The sequence below is a fragment of the Mustela lutreola genome, chromosome 12 (assembly GCF_030435805.1).
Source record: "Mustela lutreola isolate mMusLut2 chromosome 12, mMusLut2.pri, whole genome shotgun sequence".
Classification (NCBI taxonomy): Eukaryota; Metazoa; Chordata; class Mammalia; order Carnivora; family Mustelidae; genus Mustela; species Mustela lutreola.
This window is the reverse complement of record NC_081301.1, coordinates 13235632-13253220: the sequence shown is the minus strand read 5'-3', so window position 1 is coordinate 13253220 and position 17589 is coordinate 13235632. Positions and strand designations below refer to the sequence as shown.

The window sequence follows — 17589 nt, the reverse complement described above, 5'->3', positions numbered from 1 at the left end:
CTATCCTTTTAAAGTTCTGGGGGTCAGACATCTCACTGGGCTGAAACCAAGGTGTTGACAGAGCTCCACTCCCTCTGGAGGGTCCAGCGGAGATTCTGTTTCCGTGTCTTTTCCACCTTCCAGAGTTTCATTCCTTGAATTCCTTGGCACATCGCTCCTTCCTCCATCGTTAAGGCCAGCAATCTAGCAAATCTCTGCTCTGTCTTCACACGGCCTTCGCCATGGTGAAACGTCCCTCTGCCTGTTTTTTTTTTTTTTTTTTTTTTTTTTTGTGAGGACACTTAGGATTGCATTTAGGGTTTACCTGCATAAGCCAGGATACTCTCTTTATCTCAAGATTCTTAATATGTCTGCGAAATCCTGTTTGCCTTATAAGGTAACATCCACAGATTACTGGAATTAGGACCGAACTATGTGTGGGAGCCATTAGTCATTCTACCATAGAGGGGATTTTGGCACCAATTAGCAAAATTACCTGTGCATGTATTTATTTTTTAACCTCAGTTTATTGAGGTCTAATTTACATATAAAATTAACTCTTTATAGTGTACAATTATGTGAGTTTTGTCAGACACATACAGTTGTATGACTACCACCACAGACAAGATGCGCAGCAGTTCCTTCAACCTCAGAAATTCCTTTGTGGTGCCCCGTAGTGGTCGAACTATCCCCTCACCTCAGCCCCTGGCAATTGCTGATCTATTTTCTGCCCCTCTAGTATGGCCTTTTAGAGACTGTCATATAAATAGAATCATGGGGTTTGTAGCTTTTTAGATCTGGCTCCTTTGTCTTAAATTAATACATTTGAAATTCGTCGATGTTGTGGTGAACCAGTAGTCTATTCCTTTTATTGCTGGGTGGCATTGGACTGTAGAGATGTATCCCAACTTACCCACGAGGTGAAAGACACTTGAGTTGCTACCAGTCCTTGGCAATTATGAATAAAGCCCCTATAAATGTTCAGGTACTGACAAGTTTTGTGTGAATATAAGTTTTCATTTCTCTTAAGTCAATATATAAGAAAGGGATTGCTAGGTTGTATTGTAAATATATACTGAATTTCCAAAGGGACTACCAAACTGTTTTTCAAGGTGGCCTTACCATTTCGTACTCCCGTTAGTAATGTAGAAAAGTTCCAGTTGCTTCCCATTCTCATCAGCATTCAGTATGACATTTTTTCTCTCTTAATTTTAGTCATTCTGATAGGTGAGCTGCAATATAGCAATCCCACTTCTAGAAATCTATCACAGAGATACCCTGACAAAAAATGCAAAAAGATGTTTGTACTAGGCTATCCATGCAGCTCTGTTTATAGTTGCAAGAGACTGGAAACAACCCAAATGTCCATCAATAGGAGACTAATTGAGGGCACCTGGCTGGCTCAGTTGGAGGAACATTAGACTCTCGATCTCAGGGTTGTGAGTTTGAGCCCCAAGTTGGGTGTAGAGATAACTTAAGAATTAAAAAGAATTAAAAAGTATATATATATATATATATATATATATATATATATATATATATATATATATATATATTTTTTTTTTAAAGAAAGAAATAAAAGACTAATAGAATGAACTATAGTACAATCCCCAAATGGAGTGTTATGGAGCTGTACCAAGGAATAAAAAAATTCTCTATGACTATGGTGTGATGTCCAGGATATATTTTTAAGTAAAAAGAAATTTAAGAAAATAAAGTATAGAGTATGTAATCATTTAACTACAAATAAAAGAAGAAGCTATAAAAATTTAATATGACACTATTATGGCAGAGAGAGTGATTAGAGAGGAAAGGATAAGGTAGAACCCAGACTTTAAAAAAATATACAAGGGCACCTGGGTGGCTCAGTGGGTTGGGCTGCTGCCTTCGGCTCGGGTCATGATCTCGGGGTCCTGGGATCGAGCCCCACATCGGGCTCTCTGCTCGGGGGGGAGCCTGCTTCCCCCTCCTCTCTCTGCCTGCCTCTGCCTGCTTGTGATCTCTCTCTCTCTGTGTCAAATTAAAAAAAAAAATCTTTAAAAAAATATACATTGTTTTGTAGATTTAACTCAGGAGCCATGTAAGTTTTTATATAATTATAACAAAATTAAATTAAAAATCCTTAGAAATTTAAAGTAAAATGAAACAAAAATGATCCTACTTGTGCATTCAGTGGATGACATAACCACACAGAATGACTTTGAGTGACTATAAATCACTATCAGTTGACTCTGTATCCCTAAAGAGATATATCCCCTAGAAGGATATATCCAAAGATGCAAAGATATACATGTTATGGGATTAAAAATAAGTATGTTGGTATCCTTGAGAACTGAGAAATTTGACATATGAATACAGATTAGGATTGGTGAGGTTGAATGAAAACTACAGTTCTCCACTTCAATTGAAATTATCAGTGTGAATATGTTATGCCTTTTATCTTTAGAGAATAATATACATTTCCTTGCTATAATCACTAAAAATAATATAAATTAGCAAAATGACACATTTTCAAGACAATCAGGAAAAGGACCTTTTTTGCAAATTTGGTGGCACTAGGAAATGACTGTCAATATTTTCAGCTGTGATTGTGATAGTGTGGAGAATACTTTTTTATTAGCAATAATCAATTAGCAATAATTGCACCTCGGATAAACCTCATTGGCTACAATACTGCCACTGTGCAAAGCTAGGAGACTACTTTTTTAAAAAAGAGTTTGTATCTTTTAGAGATATGTGCGGAAATATTTTACAGAAGAAATAATGCCTTGTCGAGGACTTGCCTCAGGATAATCTGAGGGGAGGGGAAATACATGTGAATGTGTAGATGATTCAGAGTGACTATGTAGTGATAGCTGTGAGTGCTGGGTGATGAGTAGGTTGGAGTCATTATACTACTCTTTCTATTTTTAAGTGATTTAAAAAATTTTTTTCATACTAAAAAAGGACCATCGTGTGACCATAAGCATGCAAGCCTGAAGTCAGAAGCATCCAAATTGACTGATAGATATTTCATTTGCATAAATTCAAATTTGTTAAACTGGCTAATTATAAAGCTAGTTAGTGAGGAAATGAGGAAGTTTTGAGGGAAGAAAACTGAAATTGGAGTTTCTCAATGTATATACATGAGACTTCTTTGTCTGCAACTAATAGAAAACTTGGCTTAGCTTAGCAAGATTTGGAGATTTATTTTGGGCATTCAGGGCAATCTCATGGAATTCTAGCACAGAAATGCCACTGAGATGCAGGAGAAACATAGTTCAGAATCTAAAGTTCTGGCAGTATTCTGTCTTCATCTCGAATCTCACTGCTCTATCACGTCACAGACCAGCTTTCTTCATTTTCCAGTCAACACCATAGAACACGTGCACATTCATAGTTTCTGGTTTTACACACCCAAGTTCAGTTATCCAGATAGAGGCCAGACTCTGTTCCAAAAATTCTGGAGGAAGGGTTTGATTGGTCCAGAAGCTGAGGTTGTCCTATCCAAGAGGAAGGGCCTAATTCTAGGTTAATCATGGCCAGAGTCCAAGGTGTGTGCAGAATGGCTGATCCTGTTTTTTCCATGGTGTTCCCGTGAATGGAGGGGTGGCAAGAACAATTCCCAGAGGTGTGGGGTGGGAAGTATCTGGGCAGACAGACAAAAGGTATCTGGTGGAGTCAGGCCAGATCGTGAAGTTTAGAGGGAGTATAGAGATGGGTGAGAATGATGACTTGGACAGGCTTTACTTCGGTTGACTACAGCAAATTAGCAATGCAGAAGACAGCATGTGACAAGGATACAAGTGAGAAGACTTGGCTTTCTGCTGCTCCTGGGTACTCACAGAGGCAAGCTCAAGTTCAATGGCCAGTATAGTCCCCAGGGAGTTAGGAACCAGCCAGGCCACAGGTGCTCAAGCCATGGCCTTGGGGTAGCAGGGGCGGGAAGGGACTGTACTAGCACTCAAGTATCTCTTCACTCCCACCTAAGAGAACCCTTGCCACACTACCATCCAACATTTGTCCCACATTGTTCTATTTCCTACCACACCATCGGGCCCCACCTGGTCTACTAGACAACTGCAGCATGACAGCTGGAGCCTTCCATCTGTGCAGCTTCTAATTTCCTCCTGCCTTCTATTCTGGTTGCACAGTATTGAGAAAATCCTGATTCCCATGGATAAGTAGTTGCAAACCGAAGCAGTTTTTCATCATCTCTCATTGCAGCATCCAGCTCAAGCCACTTTCCAACTAAACTGATCCAGAATCTTGAGTGAGAAGTAGGTAGAGATTTGTTCGAGTTAAATCATTAGTAATGGTCAGTGGCTATGGCTATTCCTTGTTTTTCATTAAAATCAGGACCCAAGATTTAATAAGTATGAACGTGATCCTAAATAGAATACTGGCATCAAATTAACTCACTTGTTACATTGTGATCCTAGTGAATCACAGTGTCAGAACCGCTTGATTCACAAGATTCTGGCAATAAGTCACTGATAAACATAACCAAATCTACCTCACTAACCCTGACTCCTACCCCTGCAAGGGAGCCCTGACCAACAAAGTTGGTCCACTAACACTGCAGTCTTTAGGTAGTTAGGAGAATAAATACTACACGACAGCCAATTAATAATAATGAATGAACGTTTGCATAGAAATGAAGTGCCTCTCCATTCTTTTCTTACTTGATCTCCAATAAGCCCATGAGTTAGGTAGAATAGATGTGATTTTATAAAAGAGGAAATGGAGTCTCAGAGAAGGGCCCTAACCTGTCCAAGTGTGCAGAATGGCTGATCTGGTCACAGAGGAGAAAACAAGGTCATAGAGGAGAAAACAAGACCCTAATCCTTCCCTCCTCCCTTCCTCCTTCCATTCCACCCTCCTTCCCGCTGTCCTTCCTCTAGCCCTTTCTCTTCCCTTCCTTCTCTTCCCTTCCCTTCTCCCTCCTTCTCTCCTTACATCTTTCTATGTGCATGGGTTGATTTCTACTATGACTCAGGCTCTAGGCTTGGAACTGGGGATTTGAAGATAAATGAGACATGGTTAGCACTTTGAAAGAACAGAGTGGAGGAGACAGATGTCTCCAGAGCTAAAAAAGAGACACAACGTGGAGCCATCACAGAGGGAGGGAAGACATTTAACTGGACCCTGAGGGTAAGTAGCATCACCAGGCAGAAGTAATGGGAGGAGAAGGGCACCCTGAGCAGAGGGACCAGAGAGAGAGAGTAAATGCTTGAGAAGATAGGAACGCACTGAGCTGGGAGGAGTGATGGTGTCTAGGGAAGGGGAGTGGGATGAAGCTGGTGCTAGACCAGGGAAGGCCTTGAAGTCTGTGCTAGGAGGTCTGGAAGGTGATGGGGGCCACCGAAGGGTTTTAAGCAGGGAAATGACAGGATCCCAAGTCATTTAAAGAAAGAGCATTTGGAAGCTGGTGTGGTGAATGATCAGGAGGCACTGAGCACAGTTAAGCTGTTGCAACAGTTCAGACCTAAGATGGTAAGTTAAGACCTGAAGCAACGGAACTGGGGGGCCAGAGAGCTATTTCACAAGAGATTTGGGGGATAACAGCAACTCTAAGTGGTTCCTGCCATTGTAGTTCCTTCCTCAATCATGTGTCCTTTTCACTCATTCTTTTCAGACTATACATTTATATTTATTATGTTATCTCTCCGTGAAACAAATTTCTCAAGAATGCTTCTCCCTTTTCCTGATTTTAGGTGGGCAGCAACAGCTTTTTCTTCCCAGGCCCGGTTTTCGGGTGTTTGGTAAGTCTATGTAGAAGGTCAGGGTGAGATATAGCCCCGGGATGGGGGGATGGTGGGGGAAACTCTCCACCCTGCTGCAGTCGCGATTGGGCCAGCTGGGCACGTGATCACGCTGGGCCAATCAGAGCCCTTCCCCAGGGTCTTGAAATTGGATGGAGCCCCTGCCTTCTGGAAAGGAGTTGGCCAGTAGATAGCTAGCTGTTGCTTGATGGTTCCAGTGGCTGAGAAGGAGAAAAAGCTGATTTTTAGGGAGTGAGAATAATGAAGTATATGCTCAAAGAGAAGCAGAGACGAAAGAAGGAAAGAGGGATGTGCATGCTCCCCCAGCACTCAGGTACCTGATTGCACCTGATCCTGAGACAAGCATGTTTCTACACTTGGGTTCCCTTTTGCTTTAGCTGGCTCCAGGCAATGTTACTGATCCCAAAGGGACTTCAGTACTGTTGTCTACAGATGCTGTTACAATGATCGAACCTTCTGGAAGTGTCTATCTGGAAGTGTTTGTGCAATTTACTCTCTGAATACTTCCTTTTTTTGCTCATCACTGTTGTTTGTTTTTTATTTTTTAAAGATTTTGTTTATTTCTTTTATAGAGAGAAAGAGAGATCACGAGGAGATCAGAGGGGAGGCAGAGGGAGAAAGAATCTGAAGTTGACTCTATACTGAGCTCAGAGCCGGACTCAGGGCTCATCCCACAACCATGATGAGATTATGACCTGAGTTGAAACCAAGAGTCATTCAGACCCCCAACAGACTGAGCCACCTAGGCAACCCCAGTGTTCGTTTTTTAGAGTAACTTTTTAAATTGAAGGATAGCATACACATAGCAGATGCTCATTCTTTAAAAGACCTATTTGCAATTATTTTTAAATTCATTATTCAAAATTAAGTATAGAACAAATTGGTCAATTCTCTCCAAAAAATTTGCTGGAAACATTCCCAGTGTTGGTAGGTAACGGGGGAGTGGAGATAAATTAAGTTTAGTCTCTGTGGCACCTGGGTGGCTCAGTCGGTTAAATGTCTGCCTCTAGGTCACAATCCCAGAGTCCTGGGATAGAGCCCCACAATGGGCTCCCTGCTCAGTGGGGAGCCTGCTTCTCCCTCTCCCTCTGCCCGCCCCCTCATGTTTGCTCTTTCTCTCTAGTGTTCACTCTCTCTCTCTCTGAAATAAATAAAATCTTTAAAAAACATATAAAAAATTTTAAAAAGTTAAGTTTAGTCTGTATCAGCCAGAGTTCACAACCTATTGTGAGTGGGTGGATGGGTGTGGAGAAAGACATACAATTAAATTATTGTCTGAAAAGTTCTAAATAAAAAGCATTTATTCAACCAATATTTGTCTTGTGCCCATAATGTACCAGGCGCTGCAAAACATGCCAGGAAGTCCGTCCCACGGACCCTAAGTGCTAAGGGAAGTATATAAAAATAGATGTGGCAGAACTGAGAAGGGTCAATTAACTGTATTCCTGAGGGATCAGGAATGGAGAAGGTAGCATTTGAGCTGGGCTGAAAAGGAGAAGTAGAATGTTGGCAGATGGGGAAGCAGGGAAAGCGGCATTTTATATTCAGGAACCTGCATACTAAGCAAAGGTATGGGGCTGCATGCTTCAAGGACGTGCTGGGAAGCTGAGAGAAAATTCCACCCCAACATCTCCAGGTCTTCTTGCACTTGAAGAGAACCACGTGACTAGGTTTACCAGTGGGCTGTAAATGGAAGTCACACATGGCAGTTCTGGACTAAAGTATTTAAAAAAGCAAGTTCTGGGGTGCCTGGGTGGCTCACTCAGTTAAGCAGCTGCCTTGGGTTTGGGTCATGATCCCAGGGTCCTGGTATCAAGCCCCACATCGGGCTCCTTGCTCAGCGGGGAACCTGCTTCTTCTTCTCCCTCTGGCTGCTGCTCTGTCTACTTGTGAATAAAAATAATCTTGGGGTGCCTGGGTGGTTCAGTCAGTTAAGTGTCTGCATTTGGCTCAGGTCATGATCTCAGGGTCCTTGGATAGAACCCCGCATTGGGCTCCAGGGAGTCTCCTTCCCCTCTGTCTGCCTGTCTCTCTGCCTACTTGTGATCTCACTCTCTGTCAAATAAATACATAAAATCTTAAAAAAATAATAAAATCTTAAAAAAAAAAAAAAAAAAGGGCACGTTCTCCCTTAGCCTTCCTGCCTTGCCACAGTGACTGGGAGGTCATTTGTTCCAAGTGGTGCAGCTGTAGGATGGTGGCTTCTCAATCAGTCTAGCTTCTTGAGGGATTGTGTGGGGCACATGCAAGGGATAAGTACCATGACCAAGAAATAAACTTTTGTTGTGTGAAGCCATTAGGATTTGGGGGTTTATTTGTTCCTGCAGCAGAAGTTCGCCTATCCTGATACACCAGGCTGAGAAATTTGGAATTTACCCTAGAGGTAGAGGGTAGCCCTTAAAAGTTGATAGGCTGGTGAGTAGCATTGTGAGATCTGCCAGAGTGCTGTCCAGATCGTCCCCTTCATGTAGAGCCCACAGTGTCATTAACCACTGTCCCATCTCAGAAAGGTTTGAGCTCATTCAGTTCAGCTCCCACTTTTCTTTTTCTCCTTCAACCACCTAGGGCAGATGTCCAGAGCTTTCTTGTTACCACACCACTGAGTCCAGGGTCTCATTACTTGCTTTGGGCTTATAGATTTTGTCCTGGGGCATGATGTAGGTATCTGTCACCTGGAGTAAGTGAGCAGGTTCATGTTGAAATCATACGGTATGGGTAGGCAAGCATCCAGTGAGTTACTGATGCTAATGGAGTGCTCCTTCCACTGGCTGCCCACACGGAAACAACATGCATAGGCCAGTTTGGTGTGGGCAACAGGAGGTCCTCTCTCTGGTCATAGCTGAGTGATCTGTGATAACGCCTCTGCACTTGCCTTGCTCCTTGATGCTCAAACAACGTCCCTTGAAACCTTCCTTGCTGGTTCCATTCACCTGCCTCAACTGATCTTTGGGTCTTCCTCCTTTTTAGTAAACTGGCCCGGATCAGCAACCAGACCAGTGGGGAACTTGTGGCAAACTCCCCCGTCACTTTCTTCCCTTCCTCCAAGCCTCTGATCTCTAAATCTTGCATTCTCCCTTTGGTCTCCTCCATAGTACTTCCTTCTTTCTCTGTTCTAGTTCCTGCTGTCTAGTTCTTTAACAGAAGAGTGGATGATCTATTAAGTCTACAGCCTAGGTCATCAGCAATTGATACAAACAGACCAAAAAGGGAAAAGATTTCTCTATTCTTAAGGGTGGGGAGGACTCAACATAGAAGCTGCATAACAGGAGAGAAAATAGTTAGAGACAAAGAAAGGGAGGCAGCTACATCCTGGCTTGGTTCTAAGCCAGCCTGAGCTTTCCCACCCTGCCACTCATACAAGAGAAAGATTTGGCTCCCCCTAAAACAAGAGTCACTGGCCCTAAAGGCTTTCAACCTCACACCAGGAGGGGGAGCCATCTCAGCCCTGAGGGTTGTCCATTCTTATTTCTTATTCTTATTTAGACCTTTTTCTTTCCTTTTCTCTCCCCCAGTTCCCAGTGCCCCCAGACTTCAGTTTCCTTGGGTCAAGATTTGCTTCAAATCAAAACTACCTCTTCACCTGAAGAGGTCATCCTTTACTATCTAATGATTTTAACCTTTCCCCTCCAGACTGGGCTCTGGGCACAACAGGAAGACGCTTATAAGGCTTTTTCCTCAACCTAAGAGCAATTTTCTGCAGGAGGTGAATTCTTCTACTATCTCTTTAGTAACAAGCTCATCTAGCAATATTTTTGTGTCTCACAACCTGTGTTTTCTTTGTTATTGTTATTACTTTGAATAGATGATGATTTACATGGTTTAGAAATTCAAAGGCCAGGGGTGCCTGGGTGGCTCAGTGGGTTAAAGCCTCTGCCTTCAGCTCAGGTCATGATCCCAGGGTCCTGGGATCGAGTCCCAAATCAGGCTCTCTGCTCAGCAGGGAGCCTGCTTCTTTTCCTCTCTCTCTGCCTGCCTCTCTGCCTACTTGTGATCTCTGTCTGTCAAATAAATAAATAAAATCTTAAAAAAAAGAAAAAGAAAGAAATTCAAAGGCCACAATACGTATATACAGAAAATCTCCTCTAAGCGCCATCCATCATCCATCAGTCTCCCCAGAGGCAACCCACGTCACCAGTTTCTTATGTATACTTATAAAGTATTTTATTTAAGTTCAAGCAAACACTTCTGTCTGTTCTTTCTCTTCCTTATTATTCTTCACACATACGTGCTGGCATTCCATACGTGTTGATTTGCACCATTTTTTTTTTTCACCTAAAGGTATAGTTTGGGAATGATATTCCAGTGACTGCATATTACATAATTTATTTACATAATCCTCGACTGGTGGATGGGTAGCTGATTTCAAGCTTTTTTGCTACTGTAGGGAACACTGCCCTGATAACCCTGTACACATACCATTTTGCACATTTTCGGAGCACACCTGTTAAAAGAAATTCCTAGCTGTGGAACCACTGGCTCAAAGAGAATGATAACTATTCTACTTGCCCATCTGTGGGCTTGTGCCAGTTACCACTCTCGCTAGCCACTGTTTTCCTACGCAGTGCTGGGCATGTCTTCCTAGGAAAGTCCTCTGGGGCTGGGTGGAAATTGGGTTGGAGGGAGAGGCCTTGTGAAGGAGTGGTATGTTCGAGGTGAAGTGGGGCCAGGGAGATTCACCCTCCGGGGGTCAGAAAAGGCCTCGCGAAGGTGAGGCTTGAACAGAATCAGGAGCTCACCAGGCAGCGAGAGGAAGCAGCTGGGCGCCATGCTGGCTCTTCCTGGCACTGTAATCTGAAGAGATCATTGCGGGGGGCGGGGGGCGGGGAGGTGGTCTACCTGAGGATGTACTGATAGCCTTACCTCTAAGAGAAAAGAACAGGAAACCATTTGGTGACAGTTATGTAATGATGGTGGATGAATGCCATGGAAAAGCAAAGTAGAGAAAGGGTGATAGCAATAATGACAGCAGCTCTTGCTTATTAAGAGCCACTGTGTGCCAGGCACTGGATGACTAATCACACGTGCATTTTTTAAAACCCAGTGAATCCTTACGCCACCTCTGCATAAGGCACTATTATTTCCAGTTTACAGATGGGAACACTGAGGGTCCAGATGACAAGGAGGCTGCCCAAGGTGGCACAACAAGCAAGTGGCAGAACCAGGGTTCCATGAAGGTGTGTGACTCCAGAGTGTTCCCTCTCACCTGCCAGAAAGCCTCCTCCCATCCACTGAACTCTCCAGAGCCCTGGCGAGGTGTGGTAAGAGAGGAAGTGATTACAGCTGATTACAGGTGAGGGTGAGGAGGTTAGATGATTTTTTCTAGAGGAGAAAATAAAGAATATATCACAATAGGGGAAAACAGTTGCTAAATAATCTAATCAGGTGGAAGAAAGCTGTGCGTATGATCATTTAGAGATGGTGGTCACCGCTATGTAAAAAGAGAAATAACTGTGGGTGTGCGGACTTCCCATCTAGAAAATTCTAGAACATCCTGAGCTTAAGTTTCTGATTATTGTCATTCCTGTATCAGTTGCCGTGTTCTGACTTTAGGAAAGCTGAGGAAATATGGCTACTTTACTTAAAACTGAAGACTATATGTATATTTTAAGATTTCATTTATTTATTTATTTTTAAAGATTTTTTTTTGTTTATTTGAGAGAGAGAGAGAGAGAAAGTGGAGGGGAGGGGCAGAAGGAGAAGCAGGCTCCCTGCTGAGCAAGGAGCCCAACATGGGGCTCAATTCCAGGACCCTGGGATCATGACCCAAGCCTAAGGCAGATGCTTAACCAACTGAGCCATCTGAGCCACCCAGGTGCCCCTATTTATCTATTTTAGAAAGAAGAGAGAGAGTGTGTGCATGCCAGGGGTGGGGGGCGGGGGCCGCAGTGGGGAGCAGAGGGGGAGGGAGAGGGACAAACAGACTCCGTGCTGAGTTCAGATTCTGATCCCACCACCCTGAGATCATGACCTGAGCCAAAATCATGGGCAGGCCACTTGACCGACGGAGCCACCCAGATGCCCCCAAACTAAAGACTATATTGAAGACATTTTAAGTCATTGCTGTATTTTTAATATCATGAGCATTTAAATATACATCGGTTATGGAACAAACACTGTGATATGGGGACATAACAAGTAATATATATTTTGGTCTTTGTTCCTGGCTTCTGGCCAGGAATCTAAAAACCTTTGTAATTTCCTAAGTGATAGAGGTGCTAAGAACATCTTTTGTTCTAATATTTGTTCTTTGACCCTAGTTTCTGATGCAGGGCTCCTAAGTCCCTTGGAATTTCCCAGTCCATAGGAGCATCTATTGTTCTAAGGAGGAGATTCTTGGTGGGCTCCTAGAGAGCCTCAGGTGGGGGCTGGTCACCAGAAAGACCAAGGCATGAGTAGAAACTTGGAACTTTCATCCCCACCCCACCAGCCCCTGAAGGGCGGAGAAGGACTAGAGACTGAGTTAATAATTGATCGTGTTCACATGATAAGGTCTCCATTAAAATCCCTGCACTGTGGGGTTCGGGGTGCTTACAGTTTGCTGAATACACGGAGGTGCTGAGAGCTTAGTGCTTCGGGAGGGCATGGACGCTCCTTATCCTTCCTCCACACTTGGCTCTATGCAAGCCTTTATCTGGGTGCTCCTGAGTTGTCTCCTTTCTAAGGAACTGGTAACCTAGTAAGTCAACTGTTTTCCTGAGTTCTGTGAGCCGGTCCAGTAAGTTATCGAACCTGAGAATGGGGTGGTAGGAACCTTGAGTTTACAGCCTGGAGACCTATGCTAGCAATTGGCATCCGAAATGGGGTGGGGACAGTTATGTGGAATCGAACCCTAACCTGCGGGTGGGCTCTAATGCTATCTCCAGACAGTGTCAGACCTGAACTGGATTGTAGGACACCCACCTGGCATCACAGAATTGGTCAGTGTGGGGAAAACCCCTCACATTTGGTTTCAGAAGTGAAGGTCTGTGGGAATAGTAGAGAAGAAACAGTAGGTCCCCCCCTCTTCCACACACATACACATCAGTGTTGTTATAGGGAATAGTTTTTTTCTTTTAAATATGAAACTTGGAAAAGCTAAGGGGTGACATTTGATACAAATCTAGAAGGTTAAGGAAGCAGACATTTTAAGAGGGCATCTTAGCCTTACTAATTAATGTAAATTGATATCAGTGTCTTGTCTATTCATTAAGAGGCTGCTCCAGTCATTGGATTTCTGTGGTGATTGTTTTTTAAAGGTTAGCCTTGACCGACTCCATTATGATTTTTTTTTCCAACAGTACTAGTGAACAGAATCAAGAGAGGAAACGTATATTTATTTCCAACAGTGAAAGTAACAGCTATCAATTGGTTGTTTCAGAAAAGTTATTTGGAATTCCTTCATTTGATCATTTGTTCACCCTGCCTTTATGTTAGTCTTTTTAACTAATTTCACTCATTCATTCATTCATTCATGCCACATTTACTAACCTGTCATGTGCCAAGTTCTGTGCTGGACACAAAGATAAAAGGGCCAGCCACACCTGGTCCCTGCCCATGAGGGGTTTGTTGGTAGGACTAGAAATTATAACACAGTGTCACGAGTGCCATTTCACTTCAATCCGGTGCGTGTGCAGTGAGGGTTTGCTCTGTCCAGGCTGCTGTGCTGGGCACTTTCACAGGCAAGAAGAGAATGAGCTGTCTGCCCTGTCCTCAAGGAGCTCACAGTCTAATGGGGGAGACAGTAAACAATCTGGTAATTAAACAATTAAAAATAGCCATCATTTATAAGGGGATTAAGCAGTGCTCTGGGATGAAGAATAACAGGACAGATTTTCCAGATGGTGCTCTGATGGACACATCACAGGGGACTGTGGGAGCCAGGAGGGTCAGCTAAGATGATACAGCCCAGAGCAGTCAGGGAAGGCTTTGCCAAGGAGGGTCCCTCCAAACCGACTCTGTACATGTAGGAAAGAGTCAAAGGGGGGATCGTGGAGATGGGCTGTCCCGAGAGAGAGAACTGAGATTTCGCTGACAGAAGGTAGGATCCACTCAGACTGGGAGAGCAGCCCGTGATTCAGTGGCAGAGAGGGGAGGAGATGAGACGAAGCCGGAGAGACAAAGCAAGGCCAGGTCTATGTGGCCGCCAGTGCCAGGCAGATGAAGCTGGTATTTGTCGGGATGGGGACAAAATGTAAAGCTCTCCAAACCATGGCCCTTGCCACATAAGATTCCTGTAGCTTTCCATGGGTTCCAGAAAACCAAACCTATTGTATTCATGCCATGATTCCATTGTATACTTTTAAAGAGGTTCATAAATTGCTTGCTGAAGATGTAACTGTTTTTCTTTTTTCATTTCTAGAGAAAAAGGAACTTAAAAGTCCTCTTGGGGTAATTCACCTTTAGTTGCCTGAAGGTTGCTCCCTCGTCCTTGAAGGGGGACACACAGGGCATTTGGAGGAAAAAAAAGAGGGACGTTGGAATTCTCTAAGGGCGAGCCTGCAGACAGATTGTGGTATGGAGACTGGCAGGCCTGGACCTCATAGGATGGCTATAGGAGTAACTTGTAGGAGAAACTTGAGTGTGTTTGTGGGCTAAGCAGTGAGGCAGTGGGACAGCTCATGGAGGTCCCTGGCACCTGCCCAGGGACCTGGATCTGCAGGGTCATTTGTCTGGGTTGGGGTAAAATAGCAAGACGGTGCACCAGGGAGCAAGCAGAACTCCAGACTACTGCTTGCTGTGGATGTGGGCTGACCCTGTCCCTGCTGGGGCGCTTCCGTCTTGGAGTTTGGGAACATTCAGGAGGAGCGAAAAGCTCCATCAGGGAAACACTTGAGAAACTTGGGTTTCTCAAGTCTGTGGCTTTGATTTGGAAAACAAAGAAATGAAATGATTACATTTGCACTGTGAGTGTCTGAATGTCAGATGTGAATGTCTAGAAATGGCAGATGTGAAATGAGACAAGGTAGAGTGATTGGACCTAAAGTCTAATGTTGTGAAGGACAGTTTACTAGATCTTAGGAGGCAGCTGCCCTCCCGCTCTCCCTGGGGCCAGTGCAGCAGAAGGAGGGGCTGAAAAATCCCTGGTTTTGTGAGCCAGGTCTAACCCCTCCTGGGGTGGGGGTTGTTACTTCCAAGATCCCAGTTTGCAGATGGGATCATGGAGGCCCAGAGGAGTGAGTGACTTGCCCTGGACCATTCTGTAAGAAGAAGGTAGGACAGGGAGTGAACTCAGGTGTCTGAATTCCCCAGGCAATGCTCTTTGGATTCTAGCGAAGTGCTGCCAGTGCAGTAATCGTGGTGAGAAAGAAGAGGAGAGGGAGGAAGGGGCCCCGGGGAGAAGAAGAGAAACACAACGGAACAGGGAGAAGGGAAAGGAGGAGGCACAGAGTGGAGCACCCAGGCCAGCTTTTGACTAAAACCTTAATCCAATAATCCAATCAGCTATTATGGGTGGTTTTCTTTTTTCTTTTTTTCTTTTTTTTTTTTTTTTTTTTTAGCTTCTCCATGTTCCAAAGAAGGTAATGCTTTGCTGGCCTGATTGTGTTTCCACTACAACTTGTGGCTGGAGATGCAGCACAAGATTTAAAAAAAAAAAAAAAAAAAAAAAAGCCCATTGTTTCGTGTTGTGATAATATAACTCTCTGTAAATGGTGCAGTCCAGTGGACAGAGTACTGCCCCCTCCCACCCCACTGGTGACCTGCGGGGACAGCTGAATGCCTTCTGGTCCGTTGAGCCCAGAAGAGTGGGGCTGGGCTTTCAGAAACAGCTGGGCTGATTCATCTAGAACAAAAGCCAGCTCTTCTGCTAAATCCCTGGCCAGCCCGGGCTGTGGGGCCAGTGGGCCCCTGTCCCCTTCCATGGAAACTTCTTCTTGAGCTGGCCCCAACAGTGTCCGTCTCCTGCATGAGAGCCTCGGACAGCTTCCCAGTGCCCCATCCCTTCTGCCTGGCACGCTCTCAGTCCCACACAGGAGATTGGCTTTGGAGTGAAATCTCAGTTCTCATCCCACCTCTGCCGTTTCCCAGCTGTGCAACGTAAACAAGTGACTTCACCTCTCTGAGCCTCCATCTCTCCCTCTCAGAACTGGGAATGAGAATAGTTTCAATCTGAGGAATTTGCGGTTAGTGTCCAGGGAGGGAATGCCTGGGGCAGGCTCCTGTGAGTGCTGCTGGCCTCTTGCTGCCTGGTTCCATCTTCTCGAAATCAGAACAAGTACCCTGTGTTCCAGACATGCTAGCGCATGCTCACTCATCCTAAGCATCTCTGTGCCTTTCCTATGGGGTTCCTGTAATGATACCAGTTACTGTTTACAGAGCCCTTTTTATGCAGCAAATGGTGGACATGGATAATTTCATTTTTCTACAACTCCTGGATGTGGACTCAGTTATCAGACGAAGAAGCTGAAGCCCTGGGAGGTGTCCTACAAGGCCTGGCCCATCTCCTTTATTTGCAGTCTTCTTGGACCCTGTCTGCAACCCCCAGCCTCCTTCCAACCCTACCTGAGCTTCCTTTATCATAGTTCCTATAACACCCTATTGTAATTGTCTGTTTCCTTGGCCACAGGCCCTGTAAGGGTTGAGTCTATGGCTGATTCATCTCTATGCCCTTAGCCCTAAACGCAGGGCTTGGCACATAACTCGTACTCAAAAAAGCAGTAAGTAAATAATAAGTAAGGAAAAAACACAGAACATGAACTTCTTCTGTGGGTACATGAAAGAATACAAAAATAGCACTGCCTCAAAGATTTTATTTTTTTTGTATGGGTGTGTGTATGTGTGTACGGGGTTTTATGAATTACTTCTTATTTCTGAAGCACAGCAGTTTATAATCCTTCTTCTAGGTCTACATTTCTTAAACAACTCCAGATACCGTCCATAGAAATAGCGTGTTGTCATAAAGCATTATATGAAGTGTTGTAGGGAGGGGCCCAACATCAGGCCCGCATCTGATCAAGATGAAATTAAATAATTCCTGATCCTGAATGGGAAGCCTGGAGGAAGCCTCACCTTCCTCTTGACCTTCTTCTATTTGGCTATAGGAAGAACCTGGGATTTGGAGACACACCTGGACTTGGATTCCAGACCTACTCACCCAACTGAAGAAACATAAGCAAGTTGCTTATCTTTTCTGAGCCTGTTTAATGTATTTGAAAAATTAGAGATTATACCTAACTTGGAGGAGGTAGCTATAGGCTTAATTGACATAATAAATTGGCATAATGTGACCAGTAAGCACCCCAAACCTGGTAGTTATAGTTTTAATTTTATTATGACACCGTCACCGGGCCAGCTGTGTGCAGCTGCGGACAGGTTGCGTTTAACAACCAGTTGTTAAAATTCCTGGAGACTTAACAGCTAGCTAGGGGAGCTGATTGAAGCTAGCTCTAGCACATTACTGGAGGGACCCAGGCTTCTTCCCTTCTTCCAGGCTTGTCTTCCTCCGTCCTCCATACCTTTGCTTATTCTGTGCCCAGAGCAGAAGATTCCATCCCATTCCTTACCTCTTGTCTTAACTCTTCACAGCCTTTCAAGCCCAGCTGAGTCCTCTGTCTAGTGATCCTATCTTCTCTGCCTGGCTCTCCCTCCCCCTTTCTCTCCATCTGCAGGTTACAGTGGGAGCAGCCAGGTTTGTGCAATATGAGCCTTTCTCTCTGGCTGGAGTCACTGGATAAAGGGTAGGCATGTGACCCAAGTTAGCCTGTGGGCCACAGACAAAGATTCCAGCTCCCTGCTGGTAAAAGCCATTTTGTGGAAAGCAGAGATGCTTGTCCAATTGGAAGCCGAACAATGAAGCAGATGAGCAGACGGGCGATGGAGTCGAAGCACTTTCCAGGTACTCTGTGTGCTCAGGCCAACATCCGGCTGA

General features: G+C 44.4%; 1 long non-coding RNA gene and 1 other non-coding gene across 3 annotated transcripts in view; one reads left to right on the top strand and one right to left on the bottom strand.

Annotated features, from left to right (window-relative positions):
* The window catches only part of LOC131812292 (uncharacterized), a 41721-nt gene extending 30673 nt beyond the window's left edge, over positions 1–11048 (top strand). Inside the window, exon 4 of one of the 2 annotated variants that reach the window (XR_009346301.1) lies at positions 10829–11048. This is a non-coding gene — a long non-coding RNA (uncharacterized LOC131812292). Of the gene's footprint in view, positions 1–5675; positions 7014–10828 lie in introns of those variants that run through there. The other variant, XR_009346303.1, reaches the window with a different exon arrangement.
* LOC131813427 (U4 spliceosomal RNA) lies at positions 2533–2670 on the bottom strand. Its single transcript, XR_009346816.1, has one exon. It is a non-coding gene; the product is annotated as a U4 spliceosomal RNA (small nuclear RNA).
* Positions 11049–17589: the final 6541 nt, after the last annotated feature.